The sequence below is a fragment of the Phascolarctos cinereus genome, unplaced genomic scaffold (assembly GCF_003287225.1).
Source record: "Phascolarctos cinereus isolate Bilbo 61053 unplaced genomic scaffold, phaCin_HiC Scaffold_2;HRSCAF=192, whole genome shotgun sequence".
NCBI classification, from domain to species: Eukaryota; Metazoa; Chordata; class Mammalia; order Diprotodontia; family Phascolarctidae; genus Phascolarctos; species Phascolarctos cinereus.
In genome coordinates this window covers 4,150,482-4,164,709 of record NW_027555625.1, presented here as the reverse complement: position 1 = coordinate 4,164,709, position 14,228 = coordinate 4,150,482, and the positions used below count along the sequence as shown (strand labels likewise).

The 14,228-nt window shown below is 42.6% G+C and overlaps 1 pseudogene; it reads right to left on the bottom strand.

Annotated features, from left to right (window-relative positions):
• Positions 1-1,604: 1,604 nt before the first annotated feature.
• LOC110194872 (actin-related protein 2/3 complex subunit 1A pseudogene) lies at positions 1,605-2,727 on the bottom strand (annotated as a pseudogene).
• Between the last annotated feature and the right edge of the window lie 11,501 nt (positions 2,728-14,228).

Genomic DNA, 14,228 nt, shown 5'->3' with positions numbered 1-14,228 from the left:
ATCTGGCGCTCTCATGGCTTTGAACACTTGCTATATTTTGTTGCGATCTGCACAGTCCAAGGCTTCAGGGTAGGCAACAAAGCAGAAATAGACTTTTTTTTTTCTGGAACTTTCTTGCTTTCTCCATAATCCAGCCAGTGTTGGCAATTTGGTCTCTAGCTCCTCTGCCTCTTCAAAAACCAGCCTGCTCTTCTGCTAATTCTTAGTTCATGTTTTGCTGGAGCCTAGCTCACAGAATCTTATTAAGCAAAACCTTGCTGGTGCGGGAAATAAGTGCAATTGTTTGACAATTTGAACATTCCCTGGCATTGTTCTTCTTTAAAATGGGGACATAAACTTATGTTTTCCAATCCAGTGGCTACTGTTGAGTTTTCCAAATTTGCTGGCATATTGAGTGCTGAACTTTAACAGCAACATCTGTTAAGGGAAGGCAAAAAGGTCAATAATTCAAGACCAAGGCACTGTTTTTCATTATTACAAAGGAAATTTCAATGAGTGGAAACTTATATTGATGAATTACAAATGGAAATATAAAAGTCATCAGTGGACAGAGTACCAGGCCTGGAGTCCAGAAGGCTTGACTTCAGATCTTGCTCCAGACACTTATCAGCTTCTGTGATGCTGGGCAAGTCACTTACTCTCTGTCCACCTCATTTATCTCATCTGTAAAATGGGCATAACAATGTCACTTACTTCCCAAGGTTGTTGTGAGGATCAAATTAAATAGTAATCGTAAAATGCTTAGCAAGCCACAAGAGCTAGATAAATGGCAGCTAGTCATGGATGGGTGTTTTTGTCTGGGAGTCACTGGGATGGTAGATGGAGCTAAAAGGTAATTGCTTGATCCATCCTTAAATGGATGGTAGCATTGATTTCAGAGCTAGAAGTGGAAAGGAGGGAATAGAATACACTCATTTGAAAGCATAGTATGAAGATGGCCAGAAAGGAATATTCTGGGTCTGGATCAGTCTGGACACTCACCAGTCAGGAGTCTGTGGATCACAGGGAAGGAGCTGCATGCCAATAAGTTGGGGGCCAGAAAGTGGAATAAGGTGATATGGCATGAAGATGGCTGGAGAGTAGAATAGAAAAAGAAAAAAATAAAATAATAGTGATAATATTTTATAGTGCTTTAAAATTTACAAAAGAATTTACACAAGCTTCCATATTTGATCCTCACAGCAACTCTGAGAGGTAGTTTCTATTATTATCCCTAGTTTACTTGTGAGGAAATGGAAATATTAAGTGACTTTCCCCTAATCCTTTTCGTTTCATCATATTTATTCTGGATACATTTCTATATGTACTTCTTTTTTTTCCTGTATTTTTTTTTAAATTTTCCTAGCAGACAATTTACATAAAACCCTCCTTTAATTTAGTGTGACAACTTCCCACGATAAACTACTTAAAGAGCAGCTTTGGTTAAGAATGGAATGAAATAGCAATCAAAACAAAATCACTGCTGATTTTTTTTTAAACTAATACATTCACCAATTATGTTAAAAAAAATCTGCAAGGGATGTTTTCTCAGTGTTGACTTGTGGTAAGGTCTCTCCCGTCTTCATGCAAATGCTAGAGCTGCATTCTGTCAAATGTCTGTCATGCTAGAGAATGCAAATACAGCTTCGCATGCTTTGTAGTCCCTGGATCAAAGACTCTAAAGTCTCGGAATCCCAAGTTGCCATTGCTCCATCAATGCCAGCGGGGCAAAAGTCGTGGCAGTCTTGCTTGTTCGCTTCATGAATAGACACTCGGGCGATACTGTTTGGTGTGGCACGTCCAGAGCAGTGTTGAGATCCTCGGCAGTAGCTCTGTTGTCCATGTTACAGAAGTGTTCCCTGGCAGAGATGTTGTGCTGGATGCTCTGTTCTGGAATGTCTAACTTGGAGATGAAGGTCAATGAGCCATAATCATCATAATTAAATAGCATTGGGTATCAGTCATGGCCAGCAGCAACCAGAGACAAACGACACACTCAGGAGTGGGAGGAACTCTGTTTTCAGCTGCGAAACCATCATGTTTTTGGAGGCATAAGCAACTGATACAGTACTATCATGGTGACCCAAGCAAGGCAGTTCCCACTGGCAGAGAAACTAATCCTGTGGACCCAAACACAACTTCTGGTACCCCCAAACTCGGACGTCAGTTAACCAAAAGGCGTCTTGGTACCCCATGGAGCACTGGCTGGCTTTTCATCAACTTCTTTAATGTAGGCAGAAAAAACTCTGCTTTTGAAGTCACAAGATCCAGCAGCCAGGAAAACATTGTTGGGACACTAGTCCAAACTAAGGACAGTAGAACAAATTGGCTTTTCTTATGTATATGCTCACCTGGCAGTCATTTTCAGACTCAGAGGAGCACACAGAGATCAGTTGAGCTCCACTGCTTAGGGTAAATTTATTCTCCAAGGCAGACCGTTTCACAAAGGTGGCTGCTTGGTTCATCCTCAAGATCACCAGCGCTGGTTTACAGCTGCCGTCTGACTCCAGACACAGGCATTATGATCTACATCACAAGTGACAATTTGATGGGCTCTTGGGAGCCCAGTCCATGCTTGTAATATGTCCATTGCATTCCTTCACTTCATGGGCTTTCAACCCATTGGTTCCCATTCTTCTTGTTAATGTGGGCTTCATGATTATCAGGGCTAAAGGCAATCTGAGTAAGGTCTCTGTTCCAAGCATGGCAGGTGATTGGCTCCGGTAAAAATTGATGTAAGGACATTATTCTTAGCGTTTTCAAAAGAGAAAAAGCAGGGATAAGGAAAGTGCAGATGACTCCAGAGCGGAGTATTCACAGACTCTGGTCAATTCACACGAATAAGTTCCGCTCCACAGAGAGAGTAAACTATATGGACTTCTTTTTTTTTCCACCATTAGAATGTAAGCTCCCTCATGGATAGGCCATCCTCAAAGGAAGAAATCAAAGCCCTCTCTATCCATGTGAAAAGATGATCAAAATCACCAAATTAATAAAATGCAATTAAAGTAATTTTGAGGTTCACTTCATGCCCATCAGATTAGTGAAACTGACAAAAAAAAGAAAATGACAAATATTGGTAGGGCCTTGGGGAAATAGGCACACTAACTCACTGGTGGTGGAATTGTAAATTAGTACAATTATTCTCTTTCAATATATTTTTCTTTATTTCATTAAGTATTTCCCAATTACATATAAAAACATTTTAGCATTCTTTTTTTTCTTTAATTTTGAGTTCTAAATTGTCTTCCTCCATTCTACCCCTTCCATACCCCTTGTGAAGGCAAGTAATATATCAATTACACATAGGAAGTCACGCAAAATGTATTTCTATACTATTCATGTTGCAAAGGAAAATATACCAAAAAAAAAAAAACAAGAAAAATAAAGAAAACAAAAAAACATGCTTAAATCTGTACTCAGAGTTTATCAGTTCTCTCTCTCTCTCTCTGAAAGTGGACACGTTTTTCATCATGGATCTTTTGTAATTGTCCTGTATTATTATTTTGATCAGAGTAGCTAAGTCTTTCACGGTTGATCATCCTTACAATATTGCTATTACTGTTGGACATCTATTCTTGAATGCAATTTGGAACTATGCACTAAATTGTGCATACCCCTTTAGCCCAACTATACCACCACTAAATGTATAATCCAAAGAGGCTGAAGAAAAAATAAACAAACCCATTTGCACAAAAAAATTATAGCATCTATTTTTGTTGAGACAAAGAACTGGGAACAAAGAGGGTTCCTATCAACTGGGGAATGGCAGAGCAAATTATGATATATGAATATAATGGAATGTGGTTGTATGTAAGAAATGATTAAAGGCAGGGAAACCTAGGAAGACTTGTAATAATTGATGGAGAATGAGGTGAGCAGAGCCAGGAGAACAATGTGTACGATAATAGCATTGTAAAAATCAACCACCTTGAAAACTAAAGAATTCTGACTACTGCAGTGACCAACTATGATTCCATGGATCTGATGATGAAACACACTGCTCATCTTCTAATGAAGACTCAAGGTGAAGAATGAGACACACATTTCTGGACAATGGCCAAAGTGGAATATATTTTGCTTTGAATATGCATTACAAAGGTTGTGTTATTTTATTCTTTTTCAAATATTTCTTTTTAGCATTCTTTTCTTTTTAAATTTGTATTTCTACATTCTCTCTATGCCTTCTATCCTTCCTCCACTCATGGAGATGGCAAGCAAAATGAAATCAGTTGTACATTTGAAATCATTCAAAACACATTTCCATATTAACCATATTGCAAAAAACAGCAAGAAAATTATGCTTCAATATGCCCTCAGAGTTCATCAGTTTTCTTTCTGGAGATGGATAGCACTTTTTAAATCATGAATCCTTTGGAATTATTTTGGATCATTGTATTGTTCTGCGTACTACTTATTTCTTTCCCCTCCTATTTCTGTATTGGATAAGAAAGATTTCTATACCCAACTCAATGTGTGTGTGTGTGTGTGTGTGTGTGTGTGTGTGTGTGTGAGAAAGAGAGAGAGAGAGAGAGAGAGAGAGAGAGAGAGAGAGAGAGGTAAATGGATGGATAGATAGAGATATATAATTCTTCCCTCTTTGAACAAATTCCAATGAGAGTGTGGTTCAGGCATTGCCCACCACTCCCCCATTTCTCTCTCCAATATCAAAGCTCTTCCTTGCATGTCTCTTTTATGTGAGAAAATTTTTCCCATTCTACCTCTCCCTTTTCCCTTTTCCGAGTGCACCTCTCTTTCTCATCCTTTCATTTCTTCTTTTGAAGAGATTATCCTAACATAATCGACTCATATTCATGCCTTCTGTGTTTGTACATGCCTTCTAATTTCCCCAATAATGATTAAGTTCTTAGGAGTTACAAGTGTCATCTTCCCATTTAGGAATGTAAACAGTTTAACCTTATTAAATCCCTTATGATTTCTCTTTTGTTTACCTTTCCATGTTTCTCTTAAATCTTGTGTTTGGATGCCAGATTTTCTATTCAGCTCTGGTCTTTTCATCAGGAATTCTTGGAAGTCTTCTATTTCATTAAATATCCATTTTTTCCCCCCTGAAGAATTATACTCAGTTTTGCTGGGTAGGTTATTCTTGGGTGCAATCTCAGCTCCATTCCCCTCACAAACACTACATTGCAAGCCTTCTGCTCCTTTAACATAGAAGCTGCTAAATTTTATGGGATCCTGACTGTGCCTCTGTGATACTTGAATTGTTTCTTTCTGGCTGCTTTCAGTATTTTCTCCTTGACCTGGGAGCTTTGGAATTTGGCTGTAATATTACTGAGAGTTCTCATTTATGGATCTCTTTTGAGAGGTGATTGGTGGATTTTTTCAATTTCTATTTTACCCTCTGGAACTAAGATATCAAGAGAGTTTTCCTTTGTAATTTTTTGAAATATGATGCCTTGGTTCTTTTTTTGATCATGGCTTTTAAGTAGTCCAATGATTCTTAAATTATCTTTCCTTGATCTATTTTCCAGGTCAGCTATTTCTCCAATGAGATATTTCACATTTTTTTCTAATTTTTCATTCTTTTGACTTTGTTTTACTGTTTCTTGATGTCTCATGTAGTCATTAGTTTCCACTTACCCAATTCTAATTTTTAAGGAATTACTTTCTTCAGTGATCTTTTGTACCTATTTTTCTATTTGGCCATTTCTATTTTTAAGGTGCTGTTTTCTTCAATATTTTTGTGCCACTTTTACCAAGCTGTTAATTCTTTTTTTCTTAGTTTTCTTGCATCAGTCTCATTTCTTTTTCCAATTTCCCTCTACCATTCTTATGGCTTTCTTTAGCTCTTCCAGGAATCATTATTAGGCTTGGATCTAACTGGCATTTTCCTTTGAAGCTTTACTTGTAGTTGTTTTCACATAGTTGCCTTCTTATGAGTTCATGCCTTCATCTTCCCCTGCCACCATCATGGTTTTGTGTTGTCATGTTCTTTTTGTTGTTGTTGTTTTCTCACTTTTCCAGTCTATTTCTTGACTTTGAAGTCACCTTGGGGTGTAGAGGCACTGTCCCAAGCTTCGTGCTGCTGTTTTCAGATACAGTTCTGATATAGTTTTCAGTATTTCCAAGGTGGTATGATCTGGGGGCAGATGTGGTCACTGCTGTTCTGGTCTGTGCTCTCGTCTCTACCCAGCTCCCCTGTAGCTGCAAGAACTAGGACTTCTCTTGGCCCTTGGAATTGTTACTAAGTCCCTTGCTCACTTTTGCTCCCACAAGCACCCTGGAACTGCAACCCAGAGCTTAATATGGGCAATAGAGCTGCCAACCAGCACCAGCTACACCCAGTGCCAGCAAAGGATCCCCTGTAATCTCTTTCTGAATCCTTTATTGTCTCCGGGCTGAGAGTTTCCGAAGCTGATGCTACTGCTGTGGCTGCCTCCAAGGCTACTTCTGGTGCTCTTGCCATGTTCTGGTGGGTTCCCACCCCAGGGTCACGGACTTGTCCTGCCAAATCCTCAGTTGCCTTAGGCTGCAAAAATGTCCCACCTTGACCTTTCATTGGCTCTGCTGCTCCAGAATTCGACTTGAGGCATTATTTTAAAGTTGTTTGGATGGAAATGTTAGGAGAGTTTGGCTAGATTGCTGCCTGGTGTTCTGCCATCTTGGCTCCATCCTTTTGTGTGACTTTCTTAAAAGGAGGTGGTAAAAGGAGAAAAAAAAATAAATGCTTTTTAATTAAAAAAATTAAATTTAATTAAAAAAGAATGGCAGCTACTAAAGCAAAGATAATTTTGTTCTTTCTCCTTATACCTGTAGCAGCTAGCACCAAGTCTGGTCCATAGTATATACTTAATAAAGTGCACAGTCTAATATAATAAAAAATATAAAGTGTGAATATGACTAACTGGTGAGAAGTCTTTGAGGGCTCACACTTTGTCATCCTCCCTCTCTCCCCAAGGCTTGTCTTCTCAAAACTAAACATTCCAGTTCCTTTAACCTGTCTTGGTAGAGTCACATTTTAGAGGTAACATTGATCAGCTGGAGAGCGTCCACATGATCCTGGATTTGGACTTGGAAGGGACCCCAGAAGGAGGAAAGGACAGATGTAAAGTTGTTAGCAAGCCTTACAGGACTATGGAAATGCCAGCTATTGCCAGTTCATCTCCATCCCGCAGATGAGGAAACTGAGCTACAGAAATCCATGAGTGACTTGCCCAAGGTCCCAAGGGCATTCAAAGGCAGAGCCAGGATTTTAACTAAAGCCCTCTGACTCCTGACCAGCACTTTCTGCCCTCTATCATAATGTTTCTGTAAGGGAGACAGCCAGGGTGGTAGACAGTGTCCAGTTCATGAACCATGGAAATCAGTGGAAGGAATTGTCAGTGGAGAAGGCAAAATTTAGGGGAAGAAGATAGATGTCTTCAAGTATTAGAAGGGTTGTCAAATTGAATAATAGCCAGCATTCACATAGTGTTATACAAATATTGCTTCATTGGATCCTCACATCACTTCTGGGAGGTGGGTGCTGTCATTGTCCCCATTTTACAGATGAGGAAACTGAGGCAAACAGTTAAGTGACGTGCCCAGGGTCACACAGCTAGTATTTGTCTGAGGCTAGATTTGAACTCAAGAAGATGAGTCTTCCTCACTCCAGGTCTGGTGCCCTATCCACTGCACCATCTCTAATAGGAGGAAATGTTACCTTTGCCCTGCCTGGCCCCAGAGATCAAACCAAGAACAATGGGTCAAAGTTACAGAGAGGCAGAACTTCCTCCCCAGTAGTTCTCCCAGTGCAGAAGAGTCTGCTTTGGGGGTAGTGGATTCCGCCTCCCTGGAGACTGTCCCACAGAGGCTGAATGGTCTTGTTCAGGTATGGTGCAGATGGGATTCCTGGTCAGGTATGGCCCAGCCAGGGCAACTTCTCCAGCCCCTGCCAGCTCTGAGATTCTGTGATGGGATGTGGTTACTCAGCATGAGAGCTCTTTGGAGCCAAGGCCCAAGACTCTTGTGCCACAGACATCAGCAAACTGGGAAAAAATGCTGTGGTTTGATGCTCATGTGGCAATCATTAAGAACAACCTGTGTTTCCACACACAGGGCTCCCGGATGGCTTCCAGGGAAGGATCACGGAGCGTGGCTGAAGCTCCCAAACTCAGATAATCCCCCTGGGCTACCTCCACATCACCATCTGCCTGGCCATCCTCAGCATGCCAGGCCAGGCTCCAGCACCCCAGCTTCCAGCATCTCAGTCAGTCTGCTGGAACATCCACTTAGACCCAGGAGCTCATGCGGCAAAGGCCCCCATGCAGACAAAGGACCCTGATGGCCTGAGTTCACCTCTGGCCTCTAGGATTCCTTCCCTCTCAATTCATCCTGAACACCAATCCAGCTCCCCAAAACATGGCTTCTATGCTCCCAAATTTCATGGGCGTCTGGAAAACTAATTCTATGACTTGGAACAACTGCAGAGCTAGGAGCAATGAACACAGGTTATCAGCTCAGTATGAGGACTTTCCAACAATCAGAGGTCTCCAAGTGAAATCCTCATTAGGGGGTAAGCAATCAATCAACCACAATTTACTGGGCTCCTACTCTACACCATGTATTATGTTGGGCATTAGTTATACAAAAAGAAAAACACATCAGTCCTTGTCCTCTGGGAATTTATCATCTACACTGTGAGAAAGCATGCACAGATACAAGTATCAGGCAAACAAATGTGATGGGCGATCCCCAACAGCTGGAGGGGATGAGAAGCCAGTTAAGGAGTCACCACATTGGGATGTGAGCCTGCCAGTAGGTTGGGAGAGTGAATCCAGAGGCTCACTTCCGGTGGGGCTCCTGGAATCAACACTGGACCTGTGGTCTTTGAAGGGACCCACTGGACAGTTTCTCCACCCAGGATTCCACTGGATTTCCTAGTCTGGGGGAAACCACTAGAAACTCATTGGCATTTTTTTCTCTTGACGTTGGCTGCCACTAGATAGAAGTCTTCCAGAATGTTTCCTTTACAGGTCAGATTGAGTCACTCTGGGGGTGACATCCATACATTTCCCTGTTTAAACATTGACACTTAAATTATTTCTGTACTTTATTTATTGATAGAGAACAAAGGGCTGAAGTCAAGAGCACCCGAGTTCAAATCCCACCTGAGAAAATTACTAGCTGTGTGGCCCTGGGAGGTCACTTACCCTCTGCCTCAGTTTCCTCAACTGTAAGACTATGATACTAATAGTAGATCCCTCTTAGGGCTGTTGGGAGGATCAAAGGAGATAATACTTGAAAGCACAGTGTCTTGTTCAGAATAGGTGCTTCATACATGCTGGTTTCCTTCCTGCTCTTCTTAATGATACTTTCTGTTTTCTCTAATCCCTTGCAATATTGATATTGAGATTCACACGAGCAGTTGCTGTTTGGCCTTCATGCTCAAAGAGGACCGTGACATCAGGAAGGTGATGCCATGACATGGAAGTGAATTAGATTTAAGGGAGGCAGGGCTGTGCAAAGTCACCAGCCTTGCTTTCTCCTCCACAGCCAGCTGGGTCCAGCAGCAAGATATAGATCAGGATGCGGTGGGAGACCTTGGCCTTTTTAAGCTAAGGTCTTTTCAAGTTCTCACTCTGAGAGAGGCAATGCCCATTCAGTGATTAAGGCTAGGTAAGAAATGAGGCAAAGAATGCCCTCTTTTACTTAGTCAAAAACAATCCATCTGGGAGGGGAAGACCCTCGGGGTTTCTGGCCCAGTGGAAACAATTACTATTTATACTCAGTCTAAGCCATCAGAGCCCAAAAAATGTCCAAGTGAGGCTTGGGCTGGGACCTATTGTTGGCCAATCCATGAAAGCCAGAGTGATTTCAGTTTAAGCAGTGGTCCATAAAAAAAGAAATCTAGCCCACAAACCCCAAGATAACTTGCTGGATTTCAACATTCAAAATTTATATGTGAGCAATAGGGATTTTGCATACCTCTGGGAGGCACCTTTAGAACCTGACAGAGAGAGCCAAGCTCTGAAGACCAAGCCTACTGGCTCACACTTAAATTGTAAGAGTAAGTCCAGAGTCTCGGTCCATGAATAAAAGGTCGGGAGGGTGGCCCTGGCATCCTGGGGGACCAAAAGATGCCTCATGAAGTCAGTTTTGCTTTAGTTAAAACTTCAGGAAAGCTCAGGATTCCAGGAGACGGGGCATTCCAGGCATGAGGGAATAATCTGTGCAAAGGCAAGAAGAAGGGAGATGGAAAAACAGAAAGAAGACTTGATTCTGAACCACAGAGTGCACAAAGGGGAATGGAGGGCAGCGTGCTTGAAACGTGGGGCTGGTGGCAGGCTATCTGAAGGACTTTGGATGCTGTGCCTTTAACCCTAGAAGTGACACGGGATTGCGAGAGCTTTCCACAAGTCAACAGTGTGATGCAGCATCCAGCAAAGCTCACATGATCTGGGGCTTCATTCAAAAGCAGATGGTCCTCCCACTGGCCGCAACCCCACTCAGACCTCATCTGGAGTATCACATTCACTTCTCAGAGCTGAGTTTTATGGAAGATACTGATGAGCTGGAAATCATTCAAAGAATTAGGAAGTCCTCTAGTCCATGACTCTCAAAGATTAGTTGAACAAACTGGGATAGCCTCTAACTTGAAGAACAGAAGGTTAAATGGGGACCTGAGAGCCATCTTCTAGTGTCTGAAGGCTGCCACATAAAAGAGAGACTGGACTCATTCTGTTTGGCGCTAAAGGGAAGAACCAGGGCAATGGGGGAATTGGCCATCCATGGCGCCCAACTGATTGGTTGGTTTCTGCCTATTTTCCCCAGGAAGAGCTGCTCTGGAGTCACGATCACTGTCTCTGCTTGGTTCAGAGGGAATCAAAGGGCATGTTTGACTTCGGGGGCATAGTTCTCATTGGCCTTCCAGAATACCTGGACCAGTTACCAGATCCACTAATCATCATTTGGCGCTTCTGTTGTCCTGCAGCCCCTCCAGCATTTGTCACTTTCCTTTTCTGTCACCTTTGCAAATGACAAAGAAAGGGAGAAGCCTTGCTGTAGTGCTTCCTCTGTGCCAGGCATTGTCCTAAGCCCTTTTTGGAATTATTATATTCTTTGACTGTCACAACAACAAAGAGCCTCAGAAATGTTTCAATTAGTGATTTCTATCCACCTTGCATTTTAAAGTGATGGGTAAATGCACAATACCACTAGCAGGTGATTATCATCACTTCCATCAACTTCCCTGAGCTCCTAGCAGTCGAGCTAAGTAGCTAAGTGTCTAAGCCGCTTACAGAGGCTGCCACAGGCCGACTGTCCAGGGCTGTTCCCACAAGTCTCAGCCTTAATCTCCATGGATGATCAATCAGTCAATTAATAAACATTTATGAAGCATTTACTATGTGCCAGGCACTGTGCTAAGTGTTGGGGATACGGAAAGAGGCAAAAGAGAGCCCCTGCCCTCAAGGAGCTTACAATCTAATTGGAGGAGACAACACATACATACACAGAAGCTCTATGCAGGATCGATAGAAAATAATGAACAGAGGGAAAGCACCAGAGTTAAGAGAGCTTGGATAAGGCTTCCTGGACAAAGCGGGGTTTTATTTGAGGCTTAAAGGAAACCAGGGAGGACAGGAGTTGGGTAAACTCTCTCCCACTTGAAATTCTTTTCATTGCTCTGTACATAGGCTACCTTCCCTTACTTGTGTGCACCTCACATCACTTCAGTAGAATGCATGCTCCTAGTGGGCAGGGGATGTTTACTTTTTGTCTTTCTATCCTAAATGCTCAGCAGTGTGCCTGGCACATAGCAGACCCTTAATGAATGATTTCTATAAATGGATTTGACTTTCTTCTCAGCCTGAGGGATTTAGGGTCGTTGTGAGGAAGACCTACAGTCTTGAATTTAAGGCTCAATAAGCATTAAAATAGGAAGGCAATAAAGATGAAGAAAGAAGAACTCTTCAATGAGGCTCCATTTGTGAACCCAATAATGACAGCATCTCCCATCTCGGCAGCTCTCTGCCCCTTTCAGAATCACTGACTGTCAGCCCCTTGACAGTTTTTCAAATCCCCTCCCCCAGCCCATGGGACAGCTTCTGAAATCAAAGGGCTTGTATTCAAGTTCCAGCTCCATGACCTTCACCCCATGGCCTCAGCTTCCCCAAGTATAAAATGAGTGGGTAGGACTAAGTGACCCCTGATGTCTCTTCCAGCTCTAAATTTATGATCCTGTGATCCCAAGTTTACAGATGAGGAAACTGAGGCCCGGAGAGCGAAAGGAACTTGTTTAAGGCCACACATTTAGCAACAGGATGTCACTGGACCCTCTCTGCTGCCCTGTGTGGCAGGCATGGCAATCTTTCTAAGCTTCACATTATAGTTGGGGAAATGGAGGGATCTTGAAATAAAGTGATTTACTAAGTTCGCCCAACTAATAAGTAGGAGAGGTGGGCTAGGTAACATCTGGAAGTCGCTTCCTAGTCCACAGAAGTCTCCAAGGTTCGTCTGTTTCCACAGAGAGAGGAAGCCAAAACAGGAAACCATGTGCATGCCAAAAGTATTCCTCATTCCTCGGGCTCAGGGTGTCACTAACCACACATCTCTGCCCCCCCCCCCGAGCTTCTGCTCACCAAGCTTTCCCCTGGAGGAGCCGCAAAGGCTCTCATCCCTTGCAGCTGCAGATGCTGTGATGTGATCCAAGGTGCCTCATCCCTGCTCTGTGACTGAGGCTCCAGGAGGCAGGCATTACATTATGTTCTTATTGAGCTAACAGAACTCCAGGGCTTTGGGAGAGGTGCGGGACTGGCAGTCAGGAGGCAGGGACTCACTCTGTGACCTCAGACAGGTCCCTGTCTCTACATGCACCTCAGCATGTCTGCCTGGTAAAGGGGTGAGCAAGGCTAGACGATCTCTGGGGTCTCCCCTAGCTCTAACGTTCTGTGTTCCTAGATCCTTATGTTCACTTCCCGTCCTGTCCAGGCTTACAACCTTCCATGTGTAGTCAGTTAACATTTATTAAGTGCCCACAACGTGCCAGGCACTGTGCTAAACACCAGGGACATAAAGAAAGGAAAAATAGTCCTTGCTCTCAAGAAACTCACAGGCCAATGAGGGAGACAGCATGCCAACTTCCCTTTACACACATGTGTGCATATATGCACACATGTGTGTACAAACACACACTCACACACATATACATATATACTATTGGTGTTGGACAGCTCGGTGTTGCAGTGGATACAATGCTGGGCCTGGATTCAGAAAGACCTAGTTCAAACCTGGCTTTAGACAGCTGTGTGACCCTGGGCAAGTCACTTAACCCTATTTGCCTTAATTTCCTCAAATATAAAATGAACTGGAGAAAGAAATGGCGGGGCAGCTAGGTGGTGAAGAGGATAGAGCACTGGCCATGAAGTCAGGAGGACCTGAGTTCAAATCTGGCCTCAGACCAAACACATGATACTTACTAGCTGGGCAAGTCACTTAACCTCGATTGCCTCACCAAAAAAAAAAAAAGAAAGAAAGAAAGAAACGGCAAATCACTCTGGTATCTTTGCCAAGAATACCCCAAATGGGGTCTTTAAGAGTCGGACATGACTGAAACAATTGAACAACACACACGTACGTATATATTGCCGTTACTGTGTAAAATGTTTTCTTGGTTCTGCTCACTTCACTTTGCATGAAGTCATTCAAGGAAATGACTTCCCAAGTCTTTCTGAAAGCATCCTGCTCGGACTAATTCAAACTCAGGTCTTCCGGATTCTAGCCTCACCACTGTATCCACTGCACCATCTAACTGCTTGCCAAAATGCATTTTTCTCATTGAGATTATGCAAACTTTGCAAAATGTTATTTAAGAATGCGAGCTGGTTTGGCATAGCCAGTGGCTAGAAGTGCTGGACCTTCACACAGAAAGGCCTGAGATCAAATCTGATATTTGTGCTTACTAGCTGTGTAACACCTGGGTAGAATCCAAGGCAAATCGCTTCCTGCACATCCTCAGTGTCTTCTTGTGCAAAACAGGGTTAATTACAGCATCTGCCTCACAAGTTGTTGTGAAAAATCAAAAGTGATTGGATACAAAGCCCTTTACAGGTATTAAAGCATTAAATAAATATAGGCAATTATTATTGTCCATGTAACACGTTGTAGGAAATTCTTTAATTTCTCATAAATGTTTAATCCTATGCAATTGCTACTGATGTTTATGAATGTATGTACCTTATGGATGCCTGAATGTTTTTTCTGTTAAATCTCCACCTCGGACACCTTGGTATAATGTAACTGGGAAA